We start from the raw sequence: 23,085 nt of genomic DNA on the forward strand, positions 1-23,085 counted from the left end.
TGATAACGATACTTGTAAGAAACGTACCATGGAGGTGAGGATTAGTGATTTAAAAGTAGCTAAAACACTGCAGACTGCGGATGGATGTTAGCTGCTAGCAAGCTAGCCATGTCTTAAAGCACCTTTTCCTGAGGGTGTTTCAGTGTTATAACTTCACCTTCATATTTAGTAATTAGAGCAAAATGCGTCCGTTCTCCCTTTTCTGTCCACACACTGTTGGCTTGTAAGTACTCTGTGTGTGTGCGCTGCCGAACATGCTCCTCTGCTCGTAAAGCCAGCAATGTCATCACATGACGACGCGCCGTCATGCCTGTTAAAAAATAAATAAAAATGGGGAACCGGTGCTTTTCAAACAGAGTATAGTACCGTTTTTGATTCATTAGTACTGTGATACTATACTAGTACCGGTATACCGTACAACCCTAATATGTATAAACATTAACAGAATCGTACTTTGTAAACAACTAATTTTGCGACGTATATATCTGTGGCTTATTGTCTGGTTCGGCTAATATATGGAAAAACAATTTTTATCTTCTAAAATTTAGTGTGTGTGACTTATATTGCGGTGTGCTTTATAGTCCAGAACATACGGTAATTAACTATATCAATGGATAATAAACACTTATTTTCATCCATATCGCTCAGCCTTAATAATGAGCCCGTGATGGAGTGAAATGGGGACACCTGGGAAAGGCCTCTGCGCTTATAGCACAGTTGTATCAGCCACAACAGCAGCCATGGCCTCTAAAACAGACCTACTTCCTGCAAGTTGAACTGGCATGGCCCTGCTGACAAAGTGCAAATAAGGCCTTCGGGCGCTTCCACATCACACGTGTGTTTGCAAACAGTTCCCAAAAGTCAATACAAAGGCGTATCCAATATGGCAAAGGACACATCAAGCTACGTAAGAGCAGTGAGCCAGTGACCCCGCAGGCTTGATTAACAAAGAGAGCAGTGTTGTCGCGTCCACTGTCAAGAGTTCCAATTGACATCAGTGAGATTAGTGACTTTGCTGTGAAGAATTACAATTGACATCCGTGCGAGTAGTGACTTTACTGTGAAGAGTTCCAATTGACATCAGTGACATTAGTGACTTTACTTTGAAGAGTTCCAATTGACTTCAGTGACGTTAGTGGCTTTACTGTGAAGGGTTCCAATTGACATCCATGAGATTAGTCACTTTACTGTGAAGAGTTCCAATTGACATCCATGAGATTAGTGACTTTACTGTGAAGAGTTCCAATTGACATCCATGACATAAGTCACTTTACTGTAAAGAGTTCCAATTGACATCCATTAGATTAGTGACTTTACTGTGAAGAGTTCCAATTGACATCCATTAAATTATTGACTTTCCTGTGAAGAATTCCAATTGACATCAGTAAAATTAGTGACTTTACGGTGAAGAGTTCCAATTGACTTCAGTGACTTTACTGTGAAGAGTTCCAATTGACATCAGTGACTTTACTGTGAAGAGTTCCAATTGACATCAGTGAGATTAGTGACTTTACTGTGAAGAATTACAATTGACATCCGTGCGAGTAGGGACTTTACTGTGAAGAGTCCCACACAGCAGAAGACTGCTATACGGATCCGCCTTCAAGTCGCCCAACCCGCGTTACTGTCACATTCGTTTTGGCTCCGCCTAGAGGATACAGCTCCGCCTCTGAAAATTGTACGGTCAGACAGCTGATCCTGAGCGGACTCTTGTCTGATTCGCATACGCGGACGCGACAAACCAAACCGGCGCGCGCCGCCTAGAGTTATAGGCTCCGCCTACGCGCGCTGAGCCGACCAATGTCTGCACCCGCAGACGTGGACGCGCCTACTAGCGTGTACGCGCATGAGCCAAGATCTCTGGACTTTCTTTGCTGGAACACGAACGTAAGTATAGATTTATTGATTTATTGCTACATTCGCAGTAAATATCAGCCTTTGTGTTTCCATCATCGTTTATGTATGATTGTAATGACGTTGTTTGATATTAGGACTAGCAGTAAAACTTTATATTCTGTAAAAAAAGGCTTTATTTCCAGCGCCGCCTCCCAGAATGCTTTGCATGGGGACGTGCGTCTGACGTCACATATACAGAAAATTCGAAATGGCTGCACGCGGTAGGTGAGGCCCGAGCGAAGAAAAGTGGAAAAGATTGTTATTCGTCAAAAAACCCACACAACGACGGTCATTTTTTCGCCGTGCTATTGTAAAATTGTCTTTTATCTGTGTTTTGTGTTCCGGGGGACCCCGACTCCAGAATGTGAAAGTTTCCCGCGTGAAGCCGGTGAGTAAAAAGTTCAATACAGTTAACTTAGGCCATCTTTTGTTAGACGCTGTGAATGTGTGTAGGTAACATGCTACGATATTCCACATATTTCCAACTGCTTGAAACGAAAGCGTATTACTTTATTGTCAGTGTTGTTTAGGCCCAGGTCGCTAACGTTACTGCGTTAGTCAACAACGTAACGTTAACGGAGTGGAAACAGCCGTTCTTTGCCATTAATATGAGTGTGTATTATTTATTTCTTTGTTCTTTAGTGGAGCTTGAGATCCTGTTTACTGTGGACTAGCTGTGTGTGACGCCATGTTGTTTTTGTTTACATTAAAAAAAAAAGGTATGTCTATGTGTTTTTTGGCATAGTTAATTGTAGAAAAAAATATAAAAGGAGGTGATGTGAGTGGGAAAAATTGCTGCACATATCCCATACATATCCTTTTTCTTGATCTATATTTTTGTTATTTGCTGATGTATATATTTTATATGCTGTTTTTTATTTAATTAATTTATTAGAGACTATTTTATGATTTATTTACCTTTTTTTATTATTATTATTTTATTTACTATTATTATTATTATTTCCACATATAAGCATAAATAATTGATCATATTAGTACATTGTTTGATTGCTTTGCTTAATGCATTCCATAATTTAATTCCACATACTGATATACTGAAGGTCTTAAGTGTTGTACGTGCGTACAAATGTTTTAAATTACATTTCTCTCTAAGATTATTTTTCTCCTCTTTTTTTGAGAAGAATTGTTGTATATTCTTGGGTAGCAGGTTATAGTTTGCTTTGTTTATAATTTTAGCTGTTTGCAAATTCACTATGTCGTGGAATTTCAGTATCTTTGATTCAATAAATAAATGATTTGTGTGTTCTCTATATCCAACATTATATATTATTCTAACTGATCTTTTTTGTAACACCGTTAATGAATGAAGTGTACTTTTGTAATTATTTCCCCATATTTCTACACAATAACTCAGATATGTAACACTAGTGAACAGTAGAGAATATGAAGTGATTTTTTGTCTAGAACATGTTTTGCTTTATTCATTATTGACGTGTTTCTTGCTACTTTATGTTGTATATTTTTTACTTGAGATTTCCAGTTCAATTTATCATCAATCATTATACCTAGAAATTTGGTTTCATTTACTCTTTCAATTTCTGTTCCGTCTATTTGTATTTGTGTTTGACTTTCTTTTCTACTGTTACCAAATAGCATTATTTTAGTTTTACTGAGATTCAAAGATAGTCTGTTTTTGTCAAACCATCTTTTTAATTTGTTAATTTCTTCTGTTATTATTTGTATTATCTTCTGTGTGTTCTCTCCTGAACAAAACACTGTTGTATCATCCGCAAATAATACTAACTTTAAATCTTTTGTAACTTTACAAATGTCATTTATCTAGACATTGAATAATTTAGGTCCTATATTGATCCCTGAGGTACACCACAGGATATATTTAGCGTTGTAGACGAAACCACCACATTAATATTAAAGATATGGTTAACATTCTTAGTGCTAAAGATATTCCCCTCTCCTTGTATCCTTTCTCCCAGCTCCACCGTCTCGCCGAGTGCCAGCAAGAGTCATGAGTACTTGTCAACTCGACTCCTCAACTGGAGATAACTTTCTAGGTAAAGACTGATCTCCAAAATAATATCTCAGCATCCAGTAACCATGGTTAACAGATCACAACCATTTAATACCAATTTATCTCCCTTAGCACCTCACCATGGGGAAGGATGTATTCATATGCCTTCACCAGCACATGCATTTAACATGCAGAGAGTTACACAAGGTAGGGACTGATCTCTGTATACACTACACCCATAATTTCAAACCCTACTTTACGATTGAGCTGAAGTTCTGACTATTATGACCTGTACTTTTACCTTTCTTATAGTTCTTACCACCTTGGGGCACCATTCAGGTAAAATCTCAGCTCATCTTACTTGCTTATTTGTATACACTAACACCTGTGCATGCTTTTGTCCACGTTGTTCCTTTGACGATGAATAAATACCCCTTTTCTTTCTTTCTACATTAAGGGTGCCTTTTCATCTGATTAAATTTATAATGAACAGGGACATTGCGGTTGTCCCAAGTGGATGGTATGATGATAGGATGGTTTTCTGGCCCAGCTATAAAAACACCGACATAATTGAAAGGGCCGCTTTAAATGAGGAGCAGCATGAGCCAGACTGGCCAAGATTTGACGTTTCTGTTGTCCGAACTTGTGGTATGCAAATTCATAATCTTCTTGTTTGAAAATAACGTCATAGTTGCTTCTCTTTATGCTTGGAATAACCTATTGTGTCTATGTTCTGACCAGGTCTCTTGTAAGAGAGAGACCTGATTTATCATCATCAATAATAATAATATTCTGTTCAGCTCTACAGCTAATTTGAAACTCATGTTCATTTTAACATATTCAATTTTAGACAACTACAAAGACGCATTAAAAATAATGCAACAATATGGAAAGGGCTGCGACACCTCAGACCTGCAATCTGAGGCAGAGAACGAGGAGCTGCCAGAAAAAAGGAAAAGGAAACCAGTGTAAGTGTGTTCCGTCTTGTTTTTGTCATGTTTCTACAGTAATAGGAAGGTTATTTCCGGTAGCATTCAAAAATAGACCAGAGATGCTTGTACTATATGTATATTTGGCAATTTTGGTATTGCAATAATCCTAATGATATGGTTACCCAACAGCCATCGTCTCGGGGACTCAGATGATAGCGAAGAAGACCCGGGAAATAGTGACCTCACATCTCTGGGGTTGGCAAGCCAATTGCACAGGCAGAGTAAGGAATAATCTCTTAACATCGAAAACAACAAAACCACCACATTAATATTAAAGATATGGCTAACATTCTTAGTGCCAAAGATATTCCCCTCTCCTTGTATCCCTTCTCCCAGCTCCACCGTCTCGCCGAGTGCCAGCAAGAGTCATGAGTACTTGTCAACTCGACTCCTCAACTGGAGATAACTTTCTAGGTAAAGACTGATCTCTGAAATAATATCTCAGCATCCAGTAACCATGGTTAACAGATCACAACCATTTAATACCAATTTATCTCCCTTAGCACCTCACCATGGGGAAGGACGCATTCATATGCCTTCACCAGCACCTGCATTAAACATGCAGAGAGTTACACAAGGTAGGGACTGAACTCTGAAATATTAGTGTATAGATAGGCCCCTTGGGTATTACCAGTCATGGTTAACTGATGGCTCTCTCACAATGCCCACCTCACTAGGAACGGCAGTCCCTCCTCGACTCCCTCCACCCCCCTCACCAACAGCCCTCAACATGTGGCAGACCCAGGAGCCTGGATCCAGCCTGGCCTGCAGGCCAACATGGCGAGGGGGAAGAATGGCCGACAACATTTCCTGCTCTGGTGAGCAATAACTGACAAATACCGGATGGTCATTCCGTGCCACAAATTTTGGAAAAAATTCAAATTCACAAGCAATCACATATTTTCTTCAAACTTTGTCAATAACTTTTGTCATTAACTAAGGTCAATAGCTAATATCAGGATTATGAGTAATGAGGATAAACACTGAAACATGTTAATTTTATACTGCTGTTTGTCAACAGCGCCTGAGCCTTAGCCTGCTGGAAACTATTAAGCACAACCAAGACCAGCTGATTGCGAAGGTAAACTTCTTAAGCCTTGAATAGGTCAATAATTCATAATGACATTAATTTTGATTCATTATTATTTTTTAAAGAAAGAAACAGCCTACATGGCAGCTTTGTGTGATTAGAGTAAACATTGCTACATTTTCTTGTTACATTTCACCTGTTTGCTCTTTAGATACCACTTTTAATGTTTTTTATTTATTTCGATCATATTTTTAAAAAATGTGCCCTGGGGCCGTTAAAAAATGACCTGCAGGCCGCAAATGGCCCCCGGGCCGCACTTTGGACACCCCTGGCCTACACGAATACAAACATAGAATGATAGTACAAATATAATAAGAAAACAATGTCAACCTCCCAAAGTTGGGTTATGGATATTTATTTATGCTCCCCACCCCCAACCCCCAGCCGCCGTCATCCAACAGAGCCAAACAAGTACTCTGATCAAGGAACCAAATAACGATATTGTTTAAACATTTTGGATGTCTTGCACACCTATACCCTGATCACAAATTCATAGTTTACCCACATTATTTTAACCACCTCCAGTAACTTTAAGTCTTTTTTTTTTTTTCAAATGTAATCTCCTTAATACCTATCACATATTTTGTATTGTGTAAGCATACTTGGCTTTGGATGCTTCCTACCATAAACATAAACGTATCTGTCTTGTAATCTTGTTTGATTACAGGTGCTGTGAGTAAAAATGTGTTGACAAGGTCAGCCACGGACGCTGAGGTCACCAAACACGCCATCAGGTGGTTCAACTTGGCGGGGGATCGGGCAACGAGGAGACGAGTCCCGCTTCCACCTCCTCATGAGGAATAGAGATGTATATGTATAAATAAACAACCTTTTATTGGACTTTGTGTCATTCACCAGTTATTCATTTTCTGATATGTTAGCTGTGCATGGAGCAGTGTTTCCTTGAAGTTGTAGCCTAATAGATTAAATATGTATATTTACTTTTTAAATACATATTATATATATTTACTTTATAGAGTGAATTGACCATTTTCTGTTTCTGCCTATTGACAATATTGTTAGTTTAAAAATACAAGGCAATGCATATGTAAGCCTATATTGCTGTAGTAGGGCTTAGTGAATTTTTTAGTTTCCTATTTTATCCTACAGCAAGAACAGAAGGGATTTTGAAAATAAGATAAAGGGGTCCAAAACGGCCAGATGAGCCAGGGTTTTTATGAGTCCAATGCTGGTCCGCGGCGGGAGGTTAGGCTTTGATCTTGGGTGCGGAGCGGATGCAGCGCGCCGTCACGGCGCACCTGCCGCGGAAATAAGGCTTTGATCATGGGTGCGATGCTGATGCAACGCGCCGCCACGGCGGATCAGCTACCCGCCGCCGTGGCGGATACGTTCCTGAGTGCAAATGAACGCCGATGCGGGTCCGTTTCGCGGTTCCGTTTCGCGGTTCCGTTCCGGAAAGCGCGATACCTGCGCGGGGGATCCGCCGCGGAGTGTTTTTGCTGTGTGGGGTTCCAATTGACATCAGTGAGATTAGTGACTTTACTGTGAAACGTTCCAATTGACATCCGTGAGATTAGTGACTTTACTGTGAAGAGTTCCAATTGACATCCATGAGATTAGTGACTTTACTGTGAAGAGTTCCAATTGACATCCATGAGATTATTGGCTTTACTGTGAAGAGTTCCAATTGACATCAGTGACATTGGTGACTTTACTGTGAAGAGTTCCAATTGACATCAATGAGATTAATAACTTTACTGTGAAGAGTTCCAATTAACATCCATGGGATTGGAGACTTTACTGTAAAAAGGTCCAATTGACATCCATGAGATTAGTGACTTTACTGTGAAGAGTTACAATTGGCATCAGTGACATTTGTGACTTTACTGTGAAGAGTTCCAATTGACATCACTGACATAAGTGACTTTACTGTGAAGAGTTCCAGTTGACATCAGTGACGTTAGTGGCTTTACTGTGAAGGGTTCCAATTGACATCCATGAGATTAGTCACTTTACTGTGAAGAGTTCCAATTGACATCCATGACATTAGTGACTTTACTGTAAAGAGTTCCAATTGACATCCATGAGATTAGTGACTTTACCGTGAAGAGTTCCAATTGACATCCATTAGATTAGTGACTTTACTGTTATGAGTTCCAATTGACATCCATTAAATTATTGACTTTCCTGTGAAGAGTTCCAATTGACATCCATTAGATTAGTGACTTTACTGTGAAGAGTTCCAATTGACATCCATTAGATTAGTGACTTTACTGTGAAGAGTTCCAATTGACATCAGTGAAATTAGTGACTTTACTGTGAAGAGTTCCAATTGACATCAGTGAGATTAGTGACTTTACTGTGAAGAGTTCCAATTGACATCAGTGACATTAGTGATTTTACTGTGAAGAGTTCCAACTGACATCAGTGAGTTTACTGTGAAAAGTTCTAATTGACATCAGTGAATTTACTGTGAAGAGTTGCAATTGACATCAGTGAGATTAGTGACTTTACCGTGAATAATTACAATTGACATCCGTAAGAGTAGTGACTATACTGTGAAGAGTTCCAATTGACATCAGTGAGATTAGTGACTTTACTGTGAAATGTTCCAATTGACATCCGTGAGATTAGTGACTTTACTGTGAAGAGTTCCAATTGACATCCATGAGATTAGTGACTTTACTGTGAAGAGTTCCAATTGACATCCATGAGATTAGTGACTTTACTGTGAAGAGTTACAATTGACTTCAGTAAGATTAGTTATTTTACTGTGAAACGTTCCAATTGACATCTGTGAGTTCCAATTGACATCAGTGAGACATCAGTGACTTTACTGTGAAGAGTTCCAATTGACAACAGTGAGATTAGTGACTTTACTGTGAAGAGTTCCAATTGACATCCGTGAGATTAGTGACTTTACTGTGAAGAGTTTCAATTGACATCAGTGACATTGGTGACTTTACTGTGAAGAGTTCCAATTGACATCAGTGAGATTAGTGACTTTACTGTGAAGAGTTCCAATTGACATCCATGAGATTAGTAACTTTACTGTGAAGAGTTCCAATTGACATCCATTAGATTAGTGACTTTACTGTGAAGAGTTCCAATTGACATCCATTAAATTATTGACTTTCCTGTGAATAATTCCAATTGACATCAGTGAGATTAGTGACTTTACTGTGAAGAGTTCCAATTGACATCAGTGACTTTACTGTGAAGAGTTCCAATTGACATCCGTGAGATTAGTGACTTTACTGTGAAGAGTTCCAATTGACATCCATGAGATTAGTGACTTTACTGTGAAGAGTTTCAATTGACATCCATGAGATTAGTGGCTTTACTGTGAAGAGTTCCAATTGACATCAGTGAAATTAGTGACTTTACTGTGAAGAGTTCCAATTGACATCAGTGAGATTAGTGACTTTACTGTGAATAATTCCAATTGACATCAGTGACATTAGTGACTTTACTGTGAAGAGTTCCAATTGACATCAGTGACATAAGTGACTTTACTGTGAAGAGTTCCAATTGACATCCGTGAGATTAGTGACTTTACTGTGAAGAGTTCCAATTGACATCAGTGACATTGGTGACTTTACTGTGAAGAGTTCCAATTGACATCAGTGAGATTAGTGACTTTACTGTGAAGAGTTCCAATTGACATCCATGAGATTAGTAACTTTACTGTGAAGAGTTCCAATTGACATCCATTAGATTAGTGACTTTACTGTGAAGAGTTCCAATTAACATCCATTAAATTATTGACTTTCCTGTGAATAATTCCAATTGACATCAGTGAGATTAGTGACTTTACTGTGAAGAGTTCCAATTGACATCAGTGACTTTATTGTGAAGAGTTCCAATTGACATCAGTGAGATTAGTGACTTTACTGTGAAGAGTTCCAATTGACATCCGTGAGATTAGTGACTTTACTGTGAAGAGTTCCAATTGACATCCATGAGATTAGTGACTTTACTGTGAAGAGTTTCAATTGACATCCATGAGATTAGTGGCTTTACTGTGAAGAGTTCCAATTGACATCAGTGAAATTAGTGACTTTACTGTGAAGAGTTCCAATTGACATCAGTAAGATTAGTGACTTTACTGTGAAGAATTCCAATTGACATCGGTGACATTAGTGACTTTACAGTGAAGAGTTCCAATTGACATCAGTGACATTAGTGACTTTACTGTGAAGAGTTCCAATTGACATCAGTGACATTAGTGATTTTACTGTGAAGAGTTCCAATTGACATCAGTGAATTTACTGTGAAGAGTTCCAATTGACATCAGTGAGATTAGTGACTTTACTGTGAAGAATTACAATTGACATCCGTGCAAGTAGTGACTATACTGTGAAGAGTTCCAATTGACATCAGTGAGATTAGTGACTTTACTGTGAAGAGTTCCAATTGACATCCATTAGATTAGTGACTTTACTGTGAAGAGTTCCAACTGACATCAGTGACTTTACTGTGAAAAGTTCCAATTGACATCAGTGAATTTACTGTGAAGAGTTCCAATTGACATCAGTGAGATTAGTGACTTTACTGTGAAGAATTACAATTGACATCCGTGCGAGTAGTGACTATACTGTGAAGAATTCCAATTGACATCAGTGAGATTAGTGACTTTACTGTGAAGAGTTCCAATTGACATCCATTAGATTAGTGACTTTACTGTGAAGAGTTCCAATTGACATCAGTGAAATTAGTGACTTTACTGTGAAGAGTTCCAATTGACATCAGTGAGATTAGTGACTTTACTGTGAAGAGTTCCAATTGACATCAGTGACATTAGTGACTTTACTGTGAAGAGTTCCAATTGACATCAGTGACACTACTGTGAAGAGTTCCAATTGACATCAGTGACATTAGTGATTTTACTATTAAGAGTTCCAATTGACATCAGTGACATTAGTGATTTTACTGTGAAGAGTTCCAACTGACATCAGTGACTTTACTGTGAAAAGTTCCAATTGACATCAGTGACTTTACTGTGAAGAGTTCCAATTGACATCAGTGACATTGGTGACTTTACTGTGAAGAGTTCCAATTGACATCAGTGAGATTAGTGACTTTACTGTGAAGAGTTCCAATTGACATCCATGAGATTAGTAACTTTACTGTGAAGAGTTCCAATTGACATCCATTAGATTAGTGACTTTACTGTGAAGAGTTCCAATTGACATCCATTAAATTATTGACTTTCCTGTGAATAATTCCAATTGACATCAGTGAGATTAGTGACTTTACTGTGAAGAGTTCCAATTGACTTCAGTGACTTTACTGTGAAGAGTTTGTAGTAGAATTTCTGACCTTTTGACCTATATTTCTTGTCTTTTAAGAATGTCCGCTCATTTTCAATACTCTTGTATTTTTGTGCCATTGAATGGACCAGTTGTGGGGCAAAAGTGAATATTAAGTCGTGCCAACCTGTCTATAGAATGTGTTGACTGTCTCAAGGATTCGAGTTGTTATGGAACAGATAGGAAAAGCAAAACAAGACATTGACGCATTTGATAAGGAACGATGACGCACAACAGACATATAAATGAATGGCAGAAGACCGGAACTCGGGGGTGATTTTGGCTTGTGTGTGTCTTGTGTGCTCTGGAGTACATTGTGTCTGCTTGCAAGGAAAACTTAATTCAACCTGCACTTCTGATAATGGGTAAATAAATTTGTTGTACTAAACTAATTTTGTTGCCTGCTTAAGCTTCGGACAATCCACTACACAAATTGGCGTCACGAACTAGGATGGTCCAGAACTCTGCAAGTCAACATCCGCTCCCGGCTTCTCTCTCAGGCAGACAACGCTTGCACGCGCGCATCTAATAAAAGGTAAGCTATTTTGCTTATTGTGTAAAAGTTGTCTGTCTGAAGAGAAACGGGATCGGTAAGATGAAAACTGAAATTTTTTTTCATAAAAGATAGTTCTCCAAAAACAACCTAGACTGGGGCATGTGTTGGTTGGCTTGAGTTGTTTTATATGTGATCATTTGTCTGTGTGTTTGTTGAAAACTTGTAATCTCTTGTTTTTAACAAATGGGGATTGTTGATAGAATTTTGGTGGTTTGGAGTGTAGAAGCATAGACGATGTGAGACGAAAAATTTCTTTTAACCTCTTCATCCTCTGTCGTTGTTGGCAGAGGATGCTTTTTTCTGCAAGTACATGGTTAGCCGGAGTTGGACACAGCGAAATTTAAGGCAAGGTTGGCTAAACTGATGTGACATTTGGCCCACACAAATTTATGACGTCTATGAAGGTCCTACGTATCTGTCTATGTGGAAGCTGCAGCCGGGTAAAAAGCCTGATATAAGGTGATCGTTCAGTGACTCCGGTAAAGGAGATCAACTGAGCCAAGTTGTCACGAATTTGGAAATTTGCTGCAGTATAGATGGATAGAGTAAGGGCTCCATATGGTAGAGCCTTGGTGAAACTATATGGACTGACCAGACACGATGTACTGTAGAATTGAAGGGTGATTCCTGGTGATTCTACAGCGCCTTAGGCTGTTATCCGTGTTGGTCAGGAAGGAAAAGCAGGGTTTGCTCCGCTGAATGGGTTAATCGCCGTTATATGAGTAAGAATGACCTGCGTGTGTGTGTTATGAGATGGCCGATTCCACAAAAGCACGCGTGCATTAGTTGTTTATATTGGTCCGGACCAGGGGGGCGTGGTTTGTGGGATAAAAATGTGTTTTTTAAAATTTATATATATATATCTGCGTATTTTAAAAACTTTTGTGTAGCACCTGGTTTCTTATCTGGTTTAATCCCCCCCTTCCTTTCCCCCCCTCTCGCAACCTCCCCTCACGCTTTTTTCACAGCCCCGCTATCTGTAAAAGTCTGGAAATTGTCTAAAATGTGTGTGCGTGTGAGAAAGTAGACAAAGTTTATGTACAGAAAACATATGAGTGAATGATTTATCCATTTAATTATCTTATTCCGCTCTCGGAGGTTGGATCGCGGGGGCAGCAGCCTAAGCAGGGAAGTCCAGAATACCCTCCTTAAACTTGACTATTTGTCCATCTAAGAGTGAATGATAAATGTTGTTCTTATTATTAAGGTTCTGATATGATACAGCTGTGCTTCTGGATGAGAAAAGTAGTTGTCTATTGCATTTACTTTTAACTGTGCTGGTAAATTCTCTGTGTGTGAGTGACTGTGTGACGCATATAGTCTCAGCTGGGAAACATTTTGAGATAAGAGTGTGTGCGTGTGACGAGGCTGTGTGAGTGACAGCTGCGTGAGGCATTGGTTCGAAGAGGAGTGACACTGATAGCATTGAGCTAGGTTAGCATTGTGTTAGCCTAGCATTGAGCTAGGTTAGCATTGTGTTAGCATAGCATTGGGCTAGGTTAGCAAAAGTTTGCTTACTGAGGCATAGTAAGGCTAGGTTAGCATCTAGCTTGGCATTACTAAGTGTGGTTGAACAGTTATTCTCGGTCTGTAGAGTGTGCTAGTAGTAGGTGCTTGCTAAGTCCAGTAAAATAATAGATATATGGAAAATTACACGGTTAATTATCAATAAATAAATACGGATTGTGGGACATTGAAACATTGTTTAATTCATCATTCATTTATATGTCTAGTATACTTTTTTTTGGTACAGCCTTGTTGCTTATCTGATCCATCCAGTTTCTGTGTGGAAGTTGAGACAAACACACACGCACGAACATCATAGATTAGGACACATTGTAACTTTGAATTAATAGTTATACAACAAATAAATTAATAATATTGAATTTAAATTTGATAAAGATAAATTGATTATACATTGACATTTTATTTTTTTAGGAATAAACACACAATAAAATAAAAGTTAAATTTATATTCTAATACATCTAAGGGCATCTGTGAAACATAGAGTCTGAAGAAGTACAGATAAGAGCCACTCAGCGCCATTGTCAAAACAAAACGTAGAGAAGCGTTAAACAAATTCTAATCAGAAGGAAGACAGACCAGAATATGAGAACTTAAGTAAACAGACAGCAAGTAAACCAGAAATAATAATGTAAATAAATAACAAAGAAAGCAAATTTCTATGTGACATTGGTGCATGTAGAATTACAAATAGAGAATAAAACTAAATGGAAATAACTGTCTGCAAGATGAGCATGACGTCATGAATTGTGCTCGGGTTAGTAATAGATAGATAGATAGATAGACAGATAAAACGTTATTGATTCCTTCAGGAGAGTTCCCTTTGGAAGAAGAACTAAAAAGTAAACAGTAACTAATAAGGGTATAAATGGAAACAAAATAGATTCTATTAAAAGAGAAACTAGGCATTAACGACCACGATATAAAAAAAAAAGTATTGCACTGTTATTGTTTTGCATTCCCTGTCATCCTAGCCCCCCAAAGAGGAGTTGTACAGTGTAATGATGTATGAGACAAATGATTTTTTATAGGCTAAACCAGTAGTTCTCAAAGGAGGGTATGGTGTTTCCGCCCGGACAAAAAAGGGGGGTACTTGAAGGTATGCCAAGGGGTACCTGAGATTTTAAATATTTTAAAATAGCGACAATTCAAAATCCTTTATAAATATAATTATAGAAGAATAATTCTTCAACAAAATAAATATTTAGAATTAAGTTCACGAGCCCAGATGGATCTCTATTGCAATATCCAAAGAAGGTTGATGATTGATTATATGTATAGAAATCTTTATTATAATTTAATCACTTGTTTAATTTTTAAAACGTTTTAGTTATTCTTATTTTTTTTGTTTGTCCAAATAAGTCAAGTAAGACCACAACAAATGAGCAATATGGTGCACTGTTATACAATTTAATAAATCAGAAAATAATGACATTATGCTGTATTTTATTTCTTTATTTTACTGGGAAAAAAGGTTGAAAACCACTGCCCTAAATCATATCTACACAGATAGATAGACAGACAACATTCAAACACTAGGGCACATTTAGTCTTATTAATTTCTACATATTGAGATCTATTACATAAAATAACTACTTAACCACTGTTGTGAAACACCTTTCTAATGTATGGGAGTATTGGGATAGGATTGAGGAAGATGTCTGCTGTGGTGGTGGTTAGTTTGGAAATTAATTTAATAAAAGTAACTTTGAAGTGCAGTCTGACATTTTAGTTTGGAGTAATTTATAGTTTTATTTAGACATTGCAGTACACCATACCATGCGCCCGGGAATCATGTTTGGTGATTTGGCTCCCAAGTTTTTTGTGGTCTTTGGTATGACTCGACCGGGGTTTTGAGCTTGCGACCTGCCGATCTCAGGGCGGACACTCTAACCACTAGGCCACTGAGATAAAGGAGGCAAACCAAATCTCAACAGCTTTCAGTTAGCTACAGATTTTGAGAGTATAATGCGAATAACTATAACTTTACAACTGTTTTGCTGTGAATAGTGTTGAATAATAAGTACAAAAAACAGCCTACATTAATAATTAGAATAAGAGCCGATATGTAAAGTTAAAAATAAAAAATAAAAAATAAAAAAGAGGAGAAGTGTGATTAGGCATGGCGCTTAGAGCATGGCCTTGTGTGTTTGTTATGACCAAGTTGGATAACCAGTCGGAGACGGGCAAGGCAAGGATATGTTTGTGCGGCGTTTTTCATGCAACAAAGTGAAATGAAAGAAAATAAAAGCAAAATTAAAATGCAGACAATAAAAATAAACACAGTGCGGACGTTAAAAGTTAAAAGATTAAAAGATTTAGCTGAAAGATAAGGAGAAACGTGAATAAAAATATTCCTTTGTTTTGGAGAGTATCACGCACAGCGGGAGGTCAGAGTGCAAGCATGACAGCTTGCTCGCGCCTACTGATAGACAAATGATAGTTTAAATTAACTTATACATAATCTTTAAGTGAATTAAAAGGGTACTTAAATACACATGAAGTAGTACGTATAATCTTTGAATTAAGGTTATTGATTAGCAATTAATGGGATAGTTAAGACTGTAATTTAAAAAAAAAACGTGATATGCAAATTGAACTAACCGAGAGGATATGAAAACGATGGGTGTACATGTTTTGAGTTCCAAATTCTGGAGGAAAAAACCTCAACAAAACGTAAAACCATTCAGACGGACTTGGGTGGTAGCCACGGTTGTGCTAGGTCAAGCGAGGGTGGAAAGGATATGCAGCCGGGGGACTGCCAGCTTCTCTGAACAAGACAAGCTCCAAGGTGTAGCCAGAAAATGCTCACAAAAAATACAGGTGTGACAGCAGGACGAACAGCAGGATACAAACAGACCCCTGCTGGACATAAGTGTCAACGGACAATGTTCAACACAATCTTTGAAGCATTCCTTTGTGGTCAACCTGCACACACCTTGTAATGACCTGCTTACGAACTGTGCCCTGACAATTCAATACTGCACAGAAGGAACTTCCTGATGTTGCCTGACAGCACGACATCAGCTGACAACTACTAGGGACGCCTCCCAGGAATGAGTGGAAGACGGGGACTGCTCCAACTGTCCTAGCGCTGGCTGACGGAGGTGCGTCCGTGTGTCCTGCCACCCAAACCGCCAAAGTGTATGATCACCAATTAGACGACTCATAATAGGAGCCTTTTGACTCTTATATATGGTGGGACTCAAGGTATGGCCGCTCATGTGAACTATCCTTAAAACAATTAGAATGGTATAAGATGGACAACTAATGACCCACATTGTTCCTTTGCTCTCTGTCCTGCCTACGAAACAAAAACATTTAGGTCAAATGATAAAACAGGGCGTAGCTGCCGCTGAATGAACCGATACGCAAATCAATTATTTCGGTTGTCTGTTAAAAACACAGCTATTGGTTGCCATTTGGACATTTCTGCTGTAGGCTACAAAGAGCTAGCAGCTACGCAACAGCTGAGCTAAAACAAAATTTAAGCATATCAAATATTTATAGTTGTTTATTACATACACAAAGTCGCAGAGAGACAGAAGTCTGTAGAAAGTATTCAGTAACAAACGTGTCCGCATTATTAAACTTTCTACCACAGGAAACATACTGAACAAATACAGCAGTTACTGTCAGACTCTAATCCGGATTACCTTGTCTATCAGAGACATGGTTAAAACCCACAACACCTTTCGTTCTAATTAATGTCCCGGGGGACAAGATTACAGAAAAGACAGATCGAGTAACAAAGGGGGGGAGGAATTATGATTTATGAAAGGGAAAACATTAAAAGTAGATCAATTTGAGTATGTTGAAATTAAAATCAAATTTTTCTCAGAAATGTATTTCAAGGTAATTGTAATATACCGACCGACCAAAGCTAAAGACATTTTTCTTGATTCATTTTCAGACATCCTCAAACAGCATAGTATGAAAGAAGTAACGTCATGGAGGACGTTAATCTGGACTGGTTAAATAAGACGCGTAGAAAGAAACTTAAGGATATTATAAACGGCTTCCACATGATACAAAGGATAAGCAGCCCTACTAGAATTACAATTGGATGACAAAAATCAAAGAGATCATCTGTAAATACACGAATACAAAACCAGAAAGAAGAGTGCTAAAATAAAAATACCTTGGATTAATAAAACAATTTGGATTCTAATAAGACATGAGGACTCAGCTCTCATAAGAGCAATCATAACAGGTCTAAATACAGATCGTATGTTTTCAAAAGTTTGGAGGAACAAAGTTACAATGTTTATGCGGAAGTCTAAGGCTGACTTTCACTTAGAATTAATCAAAGCTGCAAAAGGGAACATTAGAAAGTTATGGAAAACCAGACACAAACTTACGGAAAGAGAGCAAACAAGAAACAACACTATAACATTAAATATCAATGGCGCTACTATCGCAGACAGTCTGGACATAAGTAATAATTTTAATGAACATTTCATCAGTCTGTACAAACCCTGAATAAAAAATCCCTCAAAATCAGTGCAAATAATTGTCATTTATTCAGGATGGACTAATTTTAGAATTAACAAATGAAACAAAGTTAAACAAAATCTTCACTGCATTATCAGACTCACGATCTAGAGATATATATATGGGTTGGACACTATCTTCCTAAAAACATATAAGGATTGTATTATTGCTCGTATAACAACGAATGATGAATAAATCAATAACGGAAAACACTTTCCCTACCACGTCGAGAAACTGCTACTATGATTAAATCCATAAAGCAGGAAATAAAGAAGACCAGAACATGTACAGACCAATTAGCCTTCTCCACATTATAACAAAAGGAATAGAAAATTTGAAATTAAAAAGTGGCTTTGGAGCAATCAAGGCTGCTCACACGGTCACTAAGATGGGCATTATGTTGACACATCAATTTAATGAGTATTAGATTTATCTATGAGAGCAATTTTGTTGTAAATTGTGAGGTATGGCTGTTAAAATCTTGGTTGTTTTTACGAATGATGACAGATGTGAACAAGAGCATGTATGGTCTTTGTGTGATGATGTCAATAAGGTGTGGTTGTATTGTATGGTAAGTATGTGTCCATGAAGGGGCATTTGGTGACGTTTCTTATAATTGAATACATGCTACAGTATGATTATTTTTGATTAATTATTGATTATTATGAATGTATATATTATTATGATTAATTAGTGTCATAATTTTAGTGCTTGATTTGTGGATCCCTTTAATTTAGGTAGCCAGGGACTACAGATGGAAAGTAGCTATTTAGATATAATCTGGTACAGAACACATCTGTTTCTGAACTTAATGTTTCTGTGCATTGTCCCATCATAGATAAACTAAATTAAATACAACTATTTAGTGAATTATTGAGGCCACAATAATTCACTAGGTGTTGTGAAATATCAAAGTACTATTGCAAAAGCGAACAGTGACCTCAAACATGACCTGTCCTCCGCCTCTGTTCTTGCTGCACTTGACTATCAGCTGCCTTTTCTTTTTCTTGGATGTTTCTGAAACTACTAATACTACTACTACTACTACTATTACTATTACTACGACTAACACTGTCCCTGTGAGAGGGACAGAGGGGGGAGGTGAGTTTGGATTGGGTCAAGTTTGAGCGTGTTGAGGTTTTATTTAATCGATATGATCAATCCGGTACAAGGATAAAGGAACGTAATGATTTAGATTGACAATTGCAGTGGTTGGCGGAAGCAACCCCAACCTCAAAGGAGGGTGCCAATTCAGTAATTAAATGTTTTGTGAATGATCTAATATCCCGACATGGTTTCCCCAAAAAGATTAGGTCAAACAACGGCACCTATTTTAAGAAAACAGGTTAATCTTCTTCAGTCACAAGATCAGCACTTCTCAGGACCAGCAGCTTCCTAGGAAGGTGGAAAGACCATGAGACCAAAATGGTAAGTTTGCAAAATGTAGAATTTGTGTGCCAGTTCCTCTGTGCAGATTTGAGGATGAAAGCAGCCACTCCAGATTCCCTTGCACTCGCTAAGAGGGGCACGGTCAAAGCCGATCCAGGACCAACACCCGATACCTGACTGGAAGGAACCGAGAGGAGAGACAACACCTTGCCAGCAATGACGAGAACAACTAAGGTTGCCAGCCAAAGGGTCCACCGGGACTCCAGCAGCTGTGGAAAGAAGTGTCGGGAGTGCCGAAGCAGCGAGGAGGCCTGAAGCAAGCCGAGGGCCTGGACCAAAGCCCCACGCCCCATACTCTGCCCCAGCCTTCCCCAAAGCCCCCACAGCTCCAACTCTACCTGAGTTTTCCCCAATTTCGGCCAGCACGCACATGCCACTGAACAGTCTGCCCAATGGACTGAACCACACCCCAAAGAGAGACAGACTGTTTGAGTGGATCTCTTTCTTCACAAAGGCAGCCAAAAGCCCAACGAGGTGTCGGCAGGCCACCAGCCTGAGGCACCACCGAGCCATCTATACGAGCACTAATCGAACATGGACTCATACGAAATTCAGTTGTGTGTTCAAAATCAATTGATAATTAACAATATTGGTAACTACATTCATTGCAAATGCCGGGAAAAATATTTTTGCAAATGTCTTACAGTCATAAGTCTATATACATTCATCTATTTATGTTCAATGATGTCCATGATCAAAGTATTTCTTATTCCCTTACTAAATCAAAGGGTAGGCCACTAATTGTGTTCTGTGAGATGGTTTTACTGCAGGCTGGTAACAGCGATCGCTCTGAAGGAGGGTCATAGACGGAATTTTTGCCTCGTATAAAAACATTGAGGTTTTTGCCTCTATCTGCGGTAGAGATTTAAGTTAGTGGTCTATATCAGAAATTGTTTTGGTCCAGGGTCTTAAGACCCTGGAAGGCGGGTATGTAGTAGAATTTCTGACCTTTTGACCTATATTTCTTGTCTTTTAAGAATGTCCGCTCATTTTCAATACTCTTGTATTTTTGTGCCATTGAATGGACCAGTTGTGGGACAAAAGTGAATATTAAGTCGTGCCAACCTGTCTATAGAATGTGTTGACTGTCTCAAGGATTCGAGTTGTTATGGAACAGATAGGAAAAGCAAAACAAGACATTGACGCATTTGATAAGGAACGATGACGCACAACAGACATATAAATGAATGGCAGAAGACCGGAACTCGGGGGTGATTTTGGCTTGTGTGTGTCTTGTGTGCTCTGGAGTACATTGTGTCTGCTTGCACGGACAACTTAATTCAACCTGCACTTCTGATAATGGGTAAATAAATTTGTTGTACTAAACTACTTTTGTTGCCTGCTTAAGCTTCGGACAATCCACTACAGTTCCAATTGACATCAGTGAGATTAGTGACTTTACTATGAAGAGTTCCAATTGACATCAGTGACATTACATCAGTGACTTTACTGTGAAACGTTCCAATTGACATCCGTGAGATTAGTGACTTTACTGTGAAGAGTTCCAATTGACATCCATGAGATTAGTGACTTTACTGTGAAGAGTTCCAATTGACATCCATGAGATTATTGGCTTTACTGTGAAGAGTTCCAATTGACATCAGTCAGATTAGTGACTTTACTGTGAAGAGTTCCAATTGACATCAGTGACATTGGTGACTTTACTGTGAAGAGTTCCAATTGACATCAATGAGATTAATAACTTTACTGTGAAGAGTTCCAATTGACATCCATGGGATTGGAAACTTTACTGTAAAAAGGTCCAATTGACATCCATGAGATTAGTGACTTTACTGTGAAGAGTTATAATTGGCATTAGTGACATTTGTGACTTTACTGTGAAGAGTTCCAATTGACATCCCTGACATATGTGACTTTACTGTGAAGAGTTCCAATTGACATCCATGACATTAGTGACTTTACTGTAAAGAGTTCCAATTGACATCCATGAGATTAGTGACTTTACTGTGAAGAGTTCCAATTGACATCCATCAGATTAGTGACTTTACTGTTATGAGTTCCAATTGACATCCATTAAATTATTGACTTTCCTGTGAAGAGTTCCAATTGACATCCATTAGATTAGTGACTTTACTGTGAAGAGTTCCAATTGACATCCATTAGATTAGTGACTTTACTGTGAAGAGTTCCAATTGACATCAGTGAAATTAGTGACTTTACTGTGAAGAGTTCCAAATGACATCAGTGAGATTAGTGACTTTACTGTGAAAAGTTCCAATAGACATGAGTGACATTAGTGACTTTACTGTAAAGAGTTCCAATTGACATCAGTGACATTAGTGACTTTACTGTGAAGAGTTCCAATTAACAACAGTGACGTTAGTGACTTTACTGTGAAAAGTTCCAATTGACATCAGTGAATTTACTGTGAAGAGTTCCAATTGACATCAGTGAGATTAGTGACTTTACTGTGAAGAGTTCCAATTGACATCCATGAGATTAGTGACTTTACTGTGAAGAGTTCCAATTGACATCCATGAGATTAGTGACTTTACTGTGAAGAGTTCCAATTGACTTCAGTAAGATTAGTTATTTTACTGTGAAAAGTTCCAATTGACATCTGTGAGTTCCAATTGACATCAGTGAGACATCAGTGACTTTACTGTGAAGAGTTCCAATTGACATCAGTGAGATTAGTGACTTTACTGTGAAGAGTTCCAATTGACATCCGTGAGATTAGTGACTTTACTGTGAAGAGTTTCAATTGACATCCATGAGATTAGTGGCTTTACTGTGAAGAGTTCCAATTGAGATCAGTGAGATTAGTGACTTTACTGTGAAGAGTTCCAATTGACATCAGTGACATTGGTGACTTTACTGTGAAGAGTTCCAATTGAAATAAGTGAGATTAGTGACTTTACTGTGAAGAGTTCCAATTGACAAACATGAGATTAGTAACTTTACTGTGAAGTGTTCCAATTGACATCCATTAGATTAGTGACTTTACTGTGAAGAGTTCCAATTGACATCCATTAAATTATTGACTTTCCTGTGAATAATTCCAATTGATATCAGTGAGATTAGTGACTTTACTGTGAAGAGTTCCAATTGACATCAGTGACTTTACTGTGAAGAGTTCCAATTGACATCAGTGAGATTAGTGACTTTACTGTGAAGAGTTCCAATTGACACACCTATGAGATTAGTGACTTTACTGTGAAGAGTTTCAATTGACATCCATGAGATTAGTGGCTTTACTGTGAAGAGTTCCAATTGACATCAGTGAAATTAGTGACTTTACTGTGAAGAGTTCCAATTGACATCAGTGAGATTAGTGACTTTACTGTGAAGAGTTCCAATTGACATCAGTGACATTAGTGACTTTACTGTGAAGAGTTCCAATTGACATCAGTGACATTAGTGATTTTACTGTGAAGAGTTCCAATTGACATCAGTGACATTAGTGATTTTACTGTGAAGAGTTCCAACTGACATCAGTGACTTTACTGTGAAGAGTTCCAATTGACATCAGTGAGATTAGTGACTTTACTGTGAAGAATTACAATTGACATCCGTGCGAGTAGTGACTATACTGTAAAGAGTTCCAATTGACATCAGTGAGATTAGTGACTTTACTGTGAAGAGTTCCAATTGACATCCATTAGATTAGTGACTTTACTGTGAAGAGTTCCAATTGACATCCATTAGATTAGTGACTTTACTGTGAAGAGTTCCAATTGACATCAGTGAGATTAGTGACTTTACTGTGAAGAGTTCCAATTGACATCAGTGACTTTACTGTGAAGAGTTCCAATTGACATCAGTGAGATTAGTGACTTTACTGTGAAGAGTTCCAATTG

General features: G+C 38.2%; 1 protein-coding gene and 1 long non-coding RNA gene across 4 annotated transcripts in view; one reads left to right on the forward strand and one right to left on the reverse strand.

Moving 5' to 3' along the window:
- The window catches only part of LOC133652372 (ADP-ribosylation factor-like protein 15), a 285,034-nt gene that overhangs the window by 14,622 nt on the left and 247,327 nt on the right, over positions 1 to 23,085 (reverse strand). The gene's annotated exons all lie outside the window — the stretch shown is intronic.
- On the forward strand, positions 1,735 to 4,506 carry LOC133651604 (uncharacterized). 2 transcript variants are annotated; one of them, XR_009826454.1, is made up of 6 exons: positions 1,735 to 2,284; positions 2,539 to 2,615; positions 3,852 to 3,929; positions 4,019 to 4,093; positions 4,199 to 4,225; positions 4,344 to 4,506. It is a non-coding gene; the product is annotated as an uncharacterized LOC133651604 (long non-coding RNA). The 2 variants fall into 2 exon arrangements; XR_009826455.1 differs by lacking the exon at positions 2,539 to 2,615.

The sequence above is a fragment of the Entelurus aequoreus genome, linkage group LG06 (assembly GCF_033978785.1).
Source record: "Entelurus aequoreus isolate RoL-2023_Sb linkage group LG06, RoL_Eaeq_v1.1, whole genome shotgun sequence".
Lineage (NCBI taxonomy): Eukaryota > Metazoa > Chordata > Actinopteri > Syngnathiformes > Syngnathidae > Entelurus > Entelurus aequoreus.